Source organism: Actinia tenebrosa, unplaced genomic scaffold, assembly GCF_029948245.1.
Source record: "Actinia tenebrosa isolate PJP-AT-01 unplaced genomic scaffold, QUT_ActTen_1.0 PGA_scaffold2__45_contigs__length_23673736, whole genome shotgun sequence".
Classification (NCBI taxonomy): domain Eukaryota; kingdom Metazoa; phylum Cnidaria; class Anthozoa; order Actiniaria; family Actiniidae; genus Actinia; species Actinia tenebrosa.
Window position 1 is genome coordinate 2,266,247 of NW_028292579.1, and position 17,143 is coordinate 2,283,389.

At 36.7% G+C, this 17,143-nt stretch overlaps 1 long non-coding RNA gene across 3 annotated transcripts in view; it reads left to right on the forward strand.

Annotated features, from left to right (window-relative positions):
- Positions 1–17,143, forward strand: part of LOC148908984 (uncharacterized) — a 56,186-nt gene that overhangs the window by 25,081 nt on the left and 13,962 nt on the right. The window contains exons 3-6 of one of the 3 annotated variants that reach the window (XR_016120482.1): positions 375–425; positions 2,101–2,209; positions 3,672–3,728; positions 5,066–5,483. This is a non-coding gene — a long non-coding RNA (uncharacterized LOC148908984). Of the gene's footprint in view, positions 1–374; positions 426–2,100; positions 2,210–3,671; positions 3,806–5,065; positions 5,484–17,143 lie in introns of those variants that run through there. The other 2 variants (XR_016120483.1, XR_016120481.1) reach the window with 2 other exon arrangements.

Genomic DNA, 17,143 nt, shown 5'->3' on the forward strand with positions numbered 1-17,143 from the left:
CTCAAAACCTTTTTTAACAGTTAGACACTGATGTACTATGATAAAATGCTTGTTTGAAGCGGTATTTTCAATTGTACAAAGATGTCTTGTTGCATTTGTGTTAGAATGTTGCTTTGTCAGTTTTTTTTATAGAAAATATATGGGAAATAAGCAAATGAAGGCCTAAACCTCATTTTCAAATAACATTTTTGCTTTGGGTTAACACTTTGATTCCACTTTCATCGGTCATCTCCGCTTCTAAAACAAGTTAAACTTTCTGAATAACGAGATTTTAGCCTTGTACAACAGCCTTTCTTCAAGAAAATAGTTCTTGGCGCTCACCGCTTGACATACGAAAATAATTCTCTCTTAATAACATAATTTTCTCTTTCTAGAAGAGAGGATAGCACACCAGAAGAGTGATGGCGTTCGTTGATATCAAGATGGTAAGAGGGGAAGAGGGGTCAAAATGGAATAAACCATAATAAGGGGCGGATACAGGATTTTAAAAGAGGGGGGGGATAATATTTAAAAAGTTCTTTTGAGCCTTCTTTTTGCAGTTCAACGGGAAAAATGATTGAATTACAACATATAGTGTACTGCATACTTGTGAAAGCAGCTAAATTTTGACTCTTGACATATTTTGTAATTAGATGCAATCATGTCCCTTCTATTCTCCTAAAAATATTCACTTTTACCCTAAAAAGTGGGGGAGGGGGGGAGGGTTGGAAATCCACCCAATCCACCCTCCCCCTATATCCGGTTGCAAACGGCTACTCGAAAAAATAGGATGGGGAGGAATATTCATAGGTGATTCTTTTCATGGATGGAGATATCAAGAAAAATATTATTGCTAGAATTGAAGCATCAGAAAAGTTAACAGTCTGTCTGTCTGTCTGTCATTTCAAATTTTCACCCCCCCCCCTCCCCTCTGCCATACATTATGAACCCAGCCGCCTAATTGTTGATTAATTGCACCCTAAACATCACCGATAGTTGAATATTCTATAAATATATACAACTTTTTTTGTCATATCGCGCTCACGCATTTTGAAGGGGACGCGCAACTTCAAGCATATTTTCTATATAGGACTTTTTAATTATATCATTATTTTCATGTCATAACGTTAGGCAAGGAAGAAACGAGAAAGCGTAAGAAAAAGTTTCGAAAAATTGGAACCCTGTTTTTATTTCGTTACTGCGATTCCCAGTCACACGCGACCAAGTGAGACCAAAATCACAAACAAAAACTTGAGTTTTGATGGACGTCAATCAAAAGGGTTTCTTAAACATGTCTAAGGATTCCGACTCCGATTTCAAACCTTTAACTGCAAACTATCAGTATTGACTTATCCTATCTTGAAGAAACTCAAATCATAGTCATAGCGATAGCTTTGCAATCAAGCGTTAAGATTCGGAGCCGGAATCCTTTGACATTTTTGAACAAATATATCCAGAGTGAGAAATTCACAGCGACAAGAAGCATGAGATAAGGACAACGACTTTTGCACGTGTTCACGTGAGTATTCACATCAGTCCTGGTGTAGAAACCAACAGAAACGATAGAAACCCTTTTGATTGGCGTCCACCCAAATTCAATTTTTCGTTTGTGATGAAGGTCTAGTTGGTCGCGTGTGACTGGGAATCGCAGTAAACGCACATAGCTTTGATAAAACGTGCGATTTTTTCCGGAAATTGTCGATTTAATTTACTCGAAATGCAGCTACAAAATAAATACAGTGATCCCCATTTGTTAATTCATGTTTTGAACCCTTACATGTTGAAGAAACGGTCTGAAAAGTTTCATAAAATTTACATTAGATTTTTTAGCTTTGAGTCCATATTCCCAACTCCTGGAGTCCATTTTGAATTTTTAAGTCAGATCCCCCATCATGCTTATCGATCGATCACTATTCCGCGCACAGGTAGCCCAAGCTCGGTTTTCTTGGTTTTCTTAGTGGGGAAAAAAATCCTTAAAATTGGCTAAATTCGAAAAAAAAAAACACACAGAACGAAAGAAGTGCTATATTTCAATGCTGGTGTAAAATTTCGAGGCTTTATTTCATGTTTCAATGATTTTATTGAAATTTTTGAAAAATCCCCATAATTTCCTTATTACAGGACACCACAGAAACCAACCTTGGGCTACCTGTGTTCCACGAAGAACAAAATGGCGGACAAACGGTTCATCAAAATTGTCAAACAAAAACCCAATTTCTGGCGCTAAAAGGTAATATCTAGCTTAAGAACATTATGACACATAAATATAAGTTTAATCTTCATATTTGTGCGTGAAAATATTTGTGAAATTCATACCTACTGAAGCCCAGGCGATCGATTTTTTCAAAGCTGAAATCTGAGCTGTTTTATAAAGATAAGCCGACCATGAAGCAAGGGCTTTTGTTTAACTTCAAGTTTAACTTATTTGCAGTGTTTTTTATTGCTTTCATACCTAGTTGCTGTTGTCATTAGTATCAGTATTTATCGAGGCATTGTCCTATTGTCTTTATTAACGTCCTGTTGTATATTTATCGGGCATTGTTTAGTTGAATTCTTTGGGGAGTTTCCGCCCTTGCTAGGGGAAAAGGGGAAACATTAGAGACATTTAGCACGACGTTCTTGCTAGTCCTCACAAATCTCAATCTTCAGTTCGACGTTGAGCGTTTTCCTTAAAGCCTCAATTCGACATTTAGCAAGCCTTCATAACGAAGTCGTTGCTGGAAAAGTGTCCACATTGAATATCATTATAAAGCTGAGCGTTTCTCAGGTGTTTACGAGCGTGTTTCTGGGCCTGATCTCTAGCGGTTTATAGCGGTAAACGCGATGTAAAGGGCTAATGATGAGTTATGGCAGCTTCATGATTCGATTCTTATTCTGTATTCTTTTTTTCTTATGTTCTTGTTGTCCTTATTTTATTTTATGGTTGCCAAACTCTGTTGTCGCAATCTGTTTACTTTTATTTTTCTATATTTTGGCGAGGACTATAGACCAATATTTCAAGATATACTTTGCTTGTCACATACAGAGGTTTCAGTTCGAGGCTATTTTTTTAACAACTTCATTGGTCTTCATAATTTCTCAACAATACTCCGTGCTAAATGAAATTGATTATGTTCTCCTGTCACGTATCAATGAGCATTATGCATGAAGCCTGACATTGAATCCATTGTGCCTGATAAGTAAAACTTATCTCTGAAGTGGGCTATTTATGCGGCAGTTTTACTAGAGTGCAAAGGGGTAAAATTCCTAAGGTGTAAAATTCTTGGCTCTCTGCATTGGGGATTGTGAATCCTTTGTGGCACGGATGACCAGGTTAAATAATAGTAATAATAATAATAATGAATGATGGTTCCTTCTCTGATATGGGGAAGTAAAAGAACAGCCGAGGATGCAACAAACCCTGGCAGTGACCACCCTCAGTGCCAGCAATGAGGTCGGCTTGGGGTAGTGTTCCAAAAAGGTTACTAGTGAATGAGACCCCCTCATGTTACCTACACTTACCAAAGAAATATTCATCATAACCATAGCTAGTATACCATTGGAATGTTCCCAAGTGCTAGATGAAAGACAAAGATAAAGACAATAAGATAAAGATAAGACAAAGCTTTCTGTAGAATGAAATAAAGGAAACTCTGCTCATCCCACTGATTTGCGTCTTAATAACCATATAACATTCTTTTTCTTTCTTTCAGGCATCACAGACCCTTAATCCTGATGATACTCTTGATGTAATCCACTATGTTCTAGAGGTTAGGTCATAAATTTTAAGGTTTATGGTATGTCCATATAAATTCTAAAATAATCCAGATTAAATAGTATGAAGTTGTTTACAAAAATCCATTGATGAACAACCAAATTATAAATTACTATAATTCAATTATTGTTTAAACTTATAGAATTAAATGTTTTATTATTTAATTGGTTAGGTATGAATTATAGAAGTAGAATCAACAAAACCTTTGATATAAAGGAGGAATGAGATTTTACCCTATTCAGTTTCACATGGACGAAAGAGGATTTGTCTGTTACTGTAAGTGACCAGAAATGCACAGTTGTCAATAAAATTTTTGGTAGGCGGTTATGAAATTAAAATAGGCGGTAAACCGGAAATCACTGGAGCATGTAATCGAGGCATACTTGTCACCAGTCTCATTCTTCTCACAAAAATTCAAGATGGCGGACAACGATCATCGTAGTTTCGATTGCGTTGCAGTTTTCATAGTACAGCAACAAAGATTGGGTTAAAATTTATTTTGACAAACTTTACGGGATAAGATCTAAAGGGGTATTCTTTTGGAAGGACTTGGACACCCTGTCCTTCCAACATGCTGATTTGGCAGCATGTCAATGTTTATTTGCAAAGCATCTAGCACTACAGAACGAGTATCTAGCATATAATTTACTGCCCCATATGTGGCTGGAGAGGTCATGGACCAATGTCCACAGATCCCGCGTTGTGATCCACTCGAGGTGGAGAGGGGGGCGTGCTCCAAGGACTCTCTTTGTCCACAGTGACGGCAGTTCTCAGAGACGATCATCCCCCACTGTCAAAGACCAGGGAAAACTGGAACTACTCTGTGTATTACTTTCCAATTTAAGTCAGCCATGGCGGGATTGTTTAGTTTGTGATGACATTTCTTCCACACTTGGTCCCAATTCACTTGACTGGGAAGACGGGGTCTCCAAGTGTCAACACATCTAGGATGGGCTGAGTTCAGCCAGGAGGAGAGAGCCATCTGATACAGCACCTTGCAGGTGTGCTTAGGGGTCTTAGAGTTCGAATCTTCTTACATACATACATACATACATACATCGTTTATTTGCTAAAGCAGGTCATAAAAATAGGCAAGACAAGAGTCCTGACGTGGACCTGCATGATCTAAACATGCAAAGATAAATATAAAATTGATAGCTTATTATTACAAAATACACATGAATAAAATTGTAGTCACAAAAATATATAATATAATAAAAAAATATCCAATAATAGTAATGTTGATAATAAAAATAAATAACTTAATATTCAAAGAGAATAATTTTTAAAAGTAGACAAAATCCTCATTTTTACTCGTGATCAATCTTGTAGATGGTGACAACATGCTGGTAAAATACATTGGGTAGACTGGCAGTTGGTCGCAAATTGTTATGGAAACCAAGCTGTCTACTGATGTAGTATGAGTAAAGCAGCTGGAGAACCTATCCATCAATCATCCTACACAGCCACGACATTAGGAGGGCTTCACATTTGAGATTCACCCCGAGGCCACCAGAGTCGCGGTGCTGGACCATAATTTTAAGTCGGACTAGTTCAGGACCAGAATACCACAAATTTCCACGATTACCCTCGGCAAGAATAAAACCATTTGCAAGCATCATTAACTTGGCCTAACTGTAATACTTGCAAAACCGAAATGATAAAAACTTTTAAAAAACTGACTTGACCAATATACCTATGGAATTACATGCTTTATCTATAATAAACAATCTGCCATTTAAAAGTGGAAAATGCCATCTTAAACTGGAAGATGACATGTGTTTACTTTGACCTCGGATATCATATCCGGATTTGTGATATTATATCTGGGATTAACCAATCACACATCGAGTTTGGTTGCACCCACTTTGGCTGAGATATCATATCCTATCTTAAGATATTATATCCGTTCTTGTCCAATCATTAGCCTGCTATATTTAGAAACAGACATGATATCCTTTTTGGACCAATACAAAGGGTTTTATTTGCGTTGAGATACATATCCGTTTACCAGTTTCAAAATCATCTTGGTACGAAATTCAATACCGGTTTATTTTACCTTCAAACTCACGATTTTGCCACATATTCATATTATTCGCTAAGAACCACCTCGCTCTTTCTCGAATTTCCGAAGTCAAAACTTTGGTTTTGGCCTTTGATCTTAGACTAGTACTTGGTACTAATTTTATGTAAATTCCAATGAAAAGTTCATTTCCATGGCTAGAGTACGATGAAGCAGCCTAACTCCTCTCCTTTGGTGTCTTTGGTATTCGATAATCTACATGTCATGTTTGGATTCTTTTGTGGATATGGAGATATGATATCCAAGTTCATCCAATCTTGTACCTCTTATTATTCAAAGCAGATATCATGTTCTTTCTCTGTCAATAGCTATCACCCATAAACAATAACTTGTTTCAGTACGCTTCGAGCTAGTTAAAAACGTAAATTTGATTCACAACCCGTGTTAGATTTTTTCACACGTGCTATAACATAAACAACGGCCAATCAAAACTGATCAGTATTTAAACGTTTGGCAATCTATCTCGGAGGATAATTTTGATTTGTGATTCGTAAATCTGAACAGGGGAAACTAAGTATATCTGATTACCGTATTCAAGTCCGCCAAGTCACAGCATAAACATTGTAGAATTGCGCGGGAAATGGCGCAGGCTAGCAAGAAGCACGACAAGCGCGTGATCAAGACATCGTTTTCAGTTCGTAAAATCAAACATCAACACACTGTTTTGTGCTTCATGAATAAACATCGCTTATATTCAAGATTCACACTGTTTGAAAATATAAGCACACATCTCTAACATTAAAAATAGACGTAGTACTGACCAAAGTAAACCAACCCGCGTAAAACTGCCGCCAAGAATACAGAACTGTATGACTCATTCAGATAAAATTCATTTGATACACAGCAGTTACATATCATATCTAGTTACATTCGGTCTTGTTGACTGTCAGTCGGTAAAAGGAGCGGTAAACAGACTTGTTTGTACAATCTGTGTAGTACAGTAGGTGGTAATAATGCCGCAGAGACATGTGTATGTTATTTTAACTTGGTTCCGCAGGTTTCTCGTAGGGTTTTTGTTCTATCGAGGGGAAAAAACATAACACGAGAAACCCCCTTGGACCAGGCTCACTCTGCAGATAACGATTTATTTGCCCTCCATGAGTCGCTCGGCAACTGTGTAGCGATAATCATCGATTTCGTCCTATAATAAATCGAAAAATGATCAATAAGAAAACTTGTTGCGAAAGTTAGTCAGGGTACAGTCTTATAGAGAGCGCGCGAAATTGAACATCAGTTCCGTTTTGAGAGAACCGTGAGAGCCAAAACGATTATCATTATCATCAATTTTAGATGCACAACGAAGAAAATGTGACTAAATGCCCACCCTAGAAAATTCCATGTGAGCTCCAGACTTCAATATGATACATTCGGCGATCTATAAAAAAAATAAGGAAAATTATTCAAGATTAAACTCTGCCAGATCTATTTATATCTGCGATGAAAATTAATACAGTATTTACCTTCAGTACGTATACGCCACAACTCACGGCATCATGTTGGGTTGGGTGATCAATGTGGCTAACTTGCCATTCATACTGGAATCCCCTTTCGTAAAGGAACTTTCTATTAAATACAATAGATTGTCATCAGTGCAAAACTTCAATTTTAATCATACAATTATGATGAATTACATCGTCTTTACTCGCTACTTGCTTTACATTTTTCTTCAATTGATGTTACATTCATATAGACTTTATTAATGCGGTACGCATGTGGCTGCATTCAGTCTAGGCCAGTTATCTTGGCCTTGCCATAGGTAGTATAACCGATTTATCGTAAGTGTTCAATTCTTCTTGGATTATTGAATTGGTCTTAAAATGTTTTGTGTTTGTAGTGTACTTTTCATCGCAGCATATAATTCTTCATATTATGTATTATCTTGGCCTCTTCTCTAGTTCTGTCCGTCGTTTATTAAAGTCAAAGCCAGCAAATCGAATTGAATTTCTCCGCGGGCTTTTCTTCTTGTTCTTATGCTCTCCATCTCAACAGCCATGATAACGTAGTACTTCAGGGATAAAACGGTTTTGTCTCTCATGTTGTGATTATGACAACATCGCCGGCTATAGTTTACTGTTATGCAGGCATGATGTACGAAATATTTCTCTCCGTATATTGATTATCTTCAATCTTCATCCTAAAGAAAATCTTTAAAGTAGTGCTTTAAGTAGGTTGTGCATTCTGCATATAGGTAAGCGCGCATTTAGATTTTGAAATCTAGAAGGATTGGATTTCTTAGCCAATCATATAAGCAGAATAGTGAAGCCATGCACTGTGCTCGTGATCAAAGTAAATCATAAAATGAAATCTGATAAGCCACGACAATGCGCGCGAACTTCGACAATTCCCGCCAAGCATGTATCTTGTTTGGATTAGAAGCCGTCCAAAACTACGGCAAAATGCTGTTTATTTTTCTGTCTTCGCGTTATTCAAAGACATTGAATGGACAATGAAAAGTTTTATTTGTGGTACAGCGATCTTTAATTCTTTTCGTAATCAAGCTGCTGAACTCCGAATGCGCGGGTTCTTAGCAGCATATTGTGCGAGAACTTTATAGGGCTTGCTGACAATAGGTTTCGGGAATTAAGGTCTGCTGACTTCGATTTAAAACAAGTCCAAAATTGTGAAGAAGAATTAAGAAAAGGTATATTTTTTTATATAATGGAAACCAAACGAAACCCAACGTAGCCACGGAATACAGTAGTTAAAAGCCGGCTTGCCTCGACAGAAGATTACATTATAATCAAGCCTTCTTCGATCCAGTTGTAGATTTTCGAAAATGTAAGGTAAATATCTAAGTCATATTATTGCAGATATATAACTTGTGTTACTACGCTACCTTATTTAGGATTAACGGCATATATTATTTGCAAACATGTTGTGGTAAATGTTTTAGTTGTCGTATTCCCTGACCTATCGACATCAAACTAAAGCACAACTTATTTGATTACATATTTAATGAAATTTTAAGGTCAGCTTAAAGTTCAAACATATCTCGTGGATGCGTATCCAGAGTACATAGAGTAGAGGGTCTTGGTGACAAAAAAGACAGGCTTTACTGCTAGACATACTCTTTGTGCCTTTAAGATAAATTTATAAATTTTCTTATATCACTTTTCTGTAAAGATTAACTAAATGTCACTTAAAGGTAACTTTTTCCTATGTTAGTCTTTAAGGAGATTTAAGTTTATCATTTTAATTTTAAAAAGCTCATTACAGATTTAAGAAACTTCAAGGTTTTCTTAAAGTCTTTTAAATGCGCCAATTCATCCTGTGATGCGTTTAGCGATTTCTGCTTACTCATTCAGGGCAAATAAACCGTTTGAATTCGCCTGGTCCAAGGGGGTTTCTCGTGTTATGTTTTTTCCCCTCGATAGAACAAAAACCCTACGAGAAACCTGCGGAACCAAGTTAAAATAACATACACGTATGTCTCTGCGGCATTATTACCACCTACTGTACTACACAGATTGTACAAACAAGTCTGTTTACCGCTCCTTTTACCGACTGACAGTCAATAAGACCGAATGTAACTAGATGATATGTAACTGCTGTGTATCAAATGAATCTTATCTGAATGAGTCATACAGTTCTGTATTCTTGGCGGCAGTTTTACGCGGGTTGGTTTACTTTGGTCAGTACTACGTCTATTTTTAATGTTAGAGATGTGTGCTTATATTTTCAAACAGTGTGAATCTTGAATATAAGCGATGTTTATTCATGAAGCACAAAACAGTGTGTTGATGTTTGATTTTACGAACTGAAAACGATGTCTTGATCACGCGCTTGTCGTGCTTCTTGCTAGCCTGCGCCATTTCCCGCGCAATTCTACAATGTTTATGCTGTGACTTGGCGGACTTGAGTACGGTAATCAGATACACTTAGTTTCCCCTGTTCAGATTTACGAATCACAAATCAAAATTATCCTCCGAGATAGATTGCCAATCGTTTAAATACTGATCAGTTTTGATTGGCCGTTGTTTATGTTATAGCACGTGTGAAAAAATCTAACACGGGTTGTGAATCAAATTTACGTTTTTAACTAGCTCGAAGCGTACTGAAACAAGTTATTGTTTATGGGTGATAGCTATTGACAGAGAAAGAACATGATATCTGCTTTGAATAATAAGAGGTACAAGATTGGATGAACTTGGATATCATATCTCCATATCCACAAAAGAATCCAAACATGACATGTAGATTATCGAATACCAAAGACACCAAAGGAGAGGAGTTAGGCTGCTTCATCGTACTCTAGCCATGGAAATGAACTTTTCATTGGAATTTACATAAAATTAGTACCAAGTACTAGTCTAAGATCAAAGGCCAAAACCAAAGTTTTGACTTCGGAAATTCGAGAAAGAGCGAGGTGGTTCTTAGCGAATAATATGAATATGTGGCAAAATCGTGAGTTTGAAGGTAAAATAAACCGGTATTGAATTTCGTACCAAGATGATTTTGAAACTGGTAAACGGATATGTATCTCAACGCAAATAAAACCCTTTGTATTGGTCCAAAAAGGATATCATGTCTGTTTCTAAATATAGCAGGCTAATGATTGGACAAGAACGGATATAATATCTTAAGATAGGATATGATATCTCAGCCAAAGTGGGTGCAACCAAACTCGATGTGTGATTGGTTAATCCCAGATATAATATCACAAATCCGGATATGATATCCGAGGTCAAAGTAAACACATATCATCTTCCAGTTTAAGATGGCATTTTCCACTTTTAAATGGCAGATTGTTAATAGAACTTAACTTTTTTAGATTAAATATAGTATATTTTCTCGATACTTTATGTTATAGTTTTTTTTTTGTGCTTAAAGACATTGAGGTGGCAGTTGCTGCAGGCAGCAAGAAGATTTTTTTAATTGCTGAAAATTACTGCTACTTTTTACTTCTCCGATCTTTGCTGTAACAGGAATTGGTGTTTTCTCTAATCCACCTTTACCTGACGAATTATGCAGGGATTCCTCAAATTCGATTTTTTGGCCTTTTTTTGGGCGTGAATCGCTTCGTCATTTCTCTTTACTCACAATAACGTAGTAATTGTAATAAATCTTCTTCCCAAATGAGTTTAAATTCACCAACTCAACTCAACTCAAACAAAAAACAAAAAAACAATTCAACTCCTGGTCATGCCAGAAACCACAGATTTGCCTGTTGAAAGAAGGGGTCCTTTCTTTACAGCCATGACTAGAACTTCTGCTTCAGGCACGTCCACTATTTCATCAAGCCCAGTTGCTTATCCTTTCTCCTTGGCTCAGGATGCTTCCACGAATTTTTGTTAAATCTATTTTCATCTTTGATTTGTGCCATGCTTCTTAGTTAGTGGCAGCCATAACACAGGATGGAGATTGCTTTTCAGATGCTCTTCCCAACATGCACAGCTCCACCACTGACGTCCTCCTCCTTGGTTTTACTGAAAGTATTTAGTAGCTTCGGGGTTCTTATATGGTAATGAAAAAAATTAAATGAGTTTCTACCGTTGTAGATATCTAGATTATTAACAAAGAACATGTGAATGTTTTTGTGATTACCAAATGAGTGTAAACTTTCTAGTTGGTTGTGGTTGCACACAATTCGGATGATTTATCACTTCTTTTAACAGGATTGCATGAGAAAAGGTCCTTCTTTTTTGAAGAACTCTAAATTGACTTTTAAATAAGCTAAGTTCTTAATCCAATCCCAGGATGTTCTTGTTGTGCTTCTTCAATTGCAATATAGCTCTACATTGATGTCTTGATTTGAATGATGAATGAATGATGATTCAGAACATCATTCTTGATGCGAAGTATGTGTAAATGTCTGGCACATTAACTGTTATAACACCTCTTAAAACGTGGAAACTTTATTGTGCAATTAGGCATTTTCTTGTCCATACATTATCTATCTACTCTCAAGATGTGCACAACAAGTTTGAAAGCTACAGTTTGCACATTTCTCAGTGCAAGTCTTAATAATATGGCAGCTTTTTGAGCAGTTGTTACATTGATATGTGGCTTTAACTCTCTCACAGCCTTCGGCTTCCAGGAATTGAATTCTGTTTTTCTTTAAAAAGAGTTGTTTCAGAGCAGAAATACCTATGTGATTGGTAGACCTAAAGTAATTTTTTGAAGCAGTGCCATTAAATTTTTCCATCCCTTGTTGTATAAAATATGCAAGATTCTTGTGTAGTGATAAGAACTCAGGAACATAGGCGTACAGCGCATGTATATAGGGTGTCACATCTTTTGCCTGATACAAAGAGAGAAATAAGGAGAAGAAAATTCTGATTTTGCATTTCAAATTGATAATGCTCTCCTCAGATGAAAATGTAAGTTTGAGGTTCCTATGATTTCTATGAAATCAATCCAGAGTTTTTCAAGGTCATTACATTTGCCATAAAATGGAAGAAGTGTAGAAAAGTTAATATGCTGAAGTAAAATAAGTTTTTCAGGGCCAGTTAGATCTCTATATTCTAATGTCTTAGTATCTTGGTTTATTTTCCATGAAAATGATATTCCAATGTGGTTTAGAAAGGTTTCATAGCCTGCCATGTGCTTGTATTTTTCCCTTTGAAATCCATTTGGAATTTTTTTTACCTTGTCAACTGCATCCTGCCTTCTGAGTTCTCTAATCAGTAGCTCAATTAAATTATCCGATATTCTTAAGAATAAATGTAAGTTACCAATTACATGATCAATAGGAATAAAAGGAAATAGAGGAACAGCTTTACAGTCAATTCTTTTAGACTTGGCATGATAAGAAATTTCATCAAGGGATCTTGCTCCTTGCTTTGAATCACTAATGGACCATGTTTTAGTAGTATCACGCCTTTTCATTCTTGGGCACTTGCACCTTATGCATGCATGATCTTGGTTCGCGTTTCCAAACAAAAAGCAAAAAATTTCCAATCGTCACCCAGAAAATATTCTATGCTATACAATGCAATGTTATATTAGATTACATTAAAGTATATATTTAGATCATTGATAAGAAAGAAAATGCTTATATGGTCAAATAAATAAAGCTAAATATAAGTTGTAATGAAAGGAAATGCCTAGAGCCTAAATAAACCGTATAGTTTCCTAGTTTGACTATATGTTATATTATTGACGGTAATTTCTTTAAATTTTGACATTTCATTTCTAAGATCAGAAAGGGATATTCTTAAGGTCATACTCTTCTTGTATTATTATGACTGCCAGTAAATAATTACCTTTCTCTCCCATAGCAACATCTTTTTCGTTTAAAATTGTATAAGCAATGTTTGCAAGTTTTAAAGTCCTTCCAACATTAGTCCCATTACCACTGAATTTGACCTATATGGTATTACCTTCCAGCAGTTCTCCCTGTTCCTGCTGCCTTTTTATTTGCTCTTCTAAACTCTTGGCAAATCCAATCTGAATACTTTCAGCATCACAAGGGGTTGGCTTCACTTCCATTGACTATTTAATGCTTGCGTCCTCTTTACCATTTTATATTGACATGGAATGCCCTTGCATTTTTGAGCAAGTTCATCTCCATGCTTCATTGGAAAGATTACATTTGTCTTTGATATATAACCAGGTATTCAATTCATTGATGTCATCACTAGTCAATTCTTTTTTGGGGGCGTTAGTAAAATCTATATCTTGTTTGTTAGCTAGCTCAAAAGTCTCAAACATTCCGGTATCAGGATTAAAAACTTCAACTTTCTTAGCCATAAAATTGTAAAGGCAGTAAGGATACAGTAGTTTTGTCTTGTCTTGTTCTTTCAAACTAGATCTTGTTCTTGCCCTTTGCTGTGGGAAGTATTCCTAGAAGGTTTTATTCTTTTCTGAACCTCTCACTTTGTTTTGTTTTCTGCCAATTTTTCGCGCTATTGCTCAGAATTGTTTTTTATTGTAGTTTCTTTGTTTTTCGGTTCTTTTTAAGGCGTCCGTGAGTTTTTCTTTAACGTGACGTTTTTTAGCCTTTTCTTGGACTAATGATTCTTCAAGTTTGGCAAGAATAATACGATTCGCACGCACTATTAGCTATGAAATAGTGTCTTGGATTATCTTTAGTGGAAGGATGTGCGTTCTCCACAAGTTCTATTAAGCTGTCCGCATGTCTCAATGTTCTCGGTTGCGTATTGATTGCGGGCTTTTAACAAAAGTTTGTAGTAGCTTCTGGGTTCATATATGGCAATGGAAAAAGTTAAATTAATTTTTACAACGTTTTAGATATCTAGATTATTAACAAAGAAAAAAGAACATATTAATCTTTGTGTGATTACCAAAGTTGGTTACGCAACAGGTTTCTCCTTTTTTTTAAACTGACTTCATTGTAAGCCATTGGTGGTAGCTTCCTGTCCAAAGGTTTGCACGTACTTGGGCGTTCTTCCCCGTTGCTTCCACTGTAGTTACAGCGGGGACATGAGCTGTGGCCATAATTGATAATAATAACGGGGTTCTTATATAGCGCATTTTACATGGTCTCAATGCGCTTCACAATCATGTTCAGTGGAGGATTTTACGGACTACGTATTTAGACATTTATAATGTCGCATGGAAGAACTCTAAATAGCAATGACAGTTTTAAATTTCTTTTAAACATTTTGCTTGTCATGTTCCAACCCTATGTACATCGATGTTGAGTGCCCTGGATGCTCTCTTTTTCTAAGTGTTAGACAGTTTTTCCTAAGACCAAAAGCCACTGATAAAGTGCATCATGTTAGGGATGCCTTTTTATACCTTTTCTTTGGTACAAGATGTATTCGACTCTGAATAATCGTTGATGGCCAAGAATGTTATTGAACTGCTGAATAAACATGGTCATAATTGTGATTATGAGGCTAAATTCCTTTTTAAAACATCTTTCAAGCACTGAAAACGACTCAATCAGTGGATACTAGTTTCATTTACTTATAAACATGGTGTATAACAACACTAACATTAACTAAAGGCTAGAAGGGAGAAGGGATAGTTCTGGATAAATTTGCCAATACTGTTGAGTTCATCACCAGCCATGATTTACTTTCAGATACAATGGGAGTTTGAGCTGTGGAAGTTGAAGGCATCGTAGAAGGTGTGGATTGTACACTGGAGTAGGACTATGTATATTGAAACCAAATTGGTTACGTTGGAAGGTGTGGATGACTATGAAGATGTGGTATTATCAACACGAAGTAAACAAAAAAGAACACGCAGGTGGATGCACATTTTATCCTTTTTGTTTGCTTTCCAGCACCACTGGACAAAGACTTGCAGTCTTTGGAACTACAACGGTATAAATATTCTTCCAGCCTCGGAACATGGATAAAACCAAGAGGGGTCGATTAACTTGCTTGGCCATAAACAGCAAAAACATTAGTCTCTAACTTTAACATGACGGCCATCCCAAATATGCCTTCAGGCAACAAAACAGTCTTTCTGTTGTGGTATTATCGCAAGGATAATCTATAATAGACTTTTCATTTAGAAACCAAGTGGCCCCAGCCTGTTCTGCATTAGATACTTTTTTCAGGTGCTTGTAGTTGAAGTTAGCAACTGGAATGTTGCTGGAAATGTTACACACGGTACTTTTGATCCCTTTTGAACTAATAGTTGACACGATTTTTGCTGGAACTTCATATATTTGCTTCTTCTTTCTTTGAGATCTATGCTCAGTACATGTGTGTAAGAATATCAATATCTATATATCTGGTTACAAAACTACTATCTGATTACATGAACATTTGCGTCACACACTCTAATGTTTACATAAAGACTTAGTCACGAAATGCCGTACTAGTTTTGTGTCTCACAGAACCGTTAACGGCCCTGTTCTTCTTGCAGTTTTCATGTCGACACAATATTGTGGTACTGTCCAAAACAACGAACAATGGTCACCTCTAGGGCTTGTTTTAACAGTATATATGTTTTTACATATATGTAGACACTTATGGAGCTTTCTCCTTTTAGGTTTTGGGACATAATGACCACCTATTTCATGACAACAGAATGAAAAGTTTGTTTAATATTTATTAAAAGTTCTGGCGCATAGTATTTCTTGTATCTGTAGTTTTTGAGTGTGATGCCACAAAATGGAAATGCTTTTTGAAGGGACTGCCCGGTGATTCCAAATATTACTGCTCCTCATCCGAGAAACTTGATGTTTTGTCTATAGTGACTTTTCCCCCCATTTAATTGAAGCATGCATCTGTTTGCAGGCAACCTTGTTGGAACAGTTTGTGTTGTAGCCATTGATAAGCTGATACAGCACATGTACACACTAGAGCACTCCACAAGGCGATGGCGACTTTCACATGAGGAGCATTTAGGCGGCAAAACGGCATGACGAGAATCATGAAGAGCATTGGCCCCAATTCCAAGAGCGACAAATGATGTCACTGCTGCTTGAACCCTTTGGTTGTGCTTCCTCTAGCGCGAACATCCCACTAGACTGAGGGGCAGACCCGGCTGCATGAAAACTGTACAGTTGCGTGTCGATATTCGACCATTCAGTTAGTTTCGTAGCTGCCGCATGCTCGCAAAAGGCTTTGTCGTAGGTGAGCCACACTCTCTCGCTAAACTGCCTACTGGTATGTAAGATTAACAGCTGGTACAGAGACATTTCTCTCCCGCACTACGGAAAATAATGGGTCAAGACCAACGTGTACTGTGTAAACGTCTCCACCCACGTTATAATGTCCTCGACTTTGCGTCTATTGCGTTTAGGCGTGGGCGTCAGTAACAAACGCCCATCGAGATCGAGTCTAACTTTGCCTAAATTTCATTTAACCACACAAAATTAATTAAATAATTCACTTTACTATGTACTATGTAAAGATGATGCATTGGCAGCGTAGAATAGAATGTTCTCTCGTCCACAATTATCCATTTGTACGTACAAAACATGCGAAAACGGTCCCCTCCCGAATGGATAATATCATGTAATATTAGGCATTAGACGCTATTTTAATTTAAATTTAATTTACCCGAAATGTGTAAGATCCCCCAACCTTTTCTTATTCCTTTACTAGTACGCGGAGAAGAATTTTGCTATTGAGATTTGGGTTGTGGATATTCACAGATGTCTACCAAATAACTTGTAATGTGCGTCTTCAGTTTCGAAAGGCTACCCTCAAGCTAGTACTAGATTACTGGATCTAACATCAGTATAATATTTCGACATAAATGTCATTATGCTGTCAGCATAATGTTGTGTTATGATCTACTTCTTTCTTTGATTGCTATTGGGGTTGTTTCTTGGCTTTGTAATGCTGTGATCATAAAACTGTAATGACAAGAAGAATTAATTTATAATAATGGAATTAAAATAAGAAGTACATTTGAAAGAGGAGCACCCTTGAGTAAATTTCTTTTGTACATTTGAT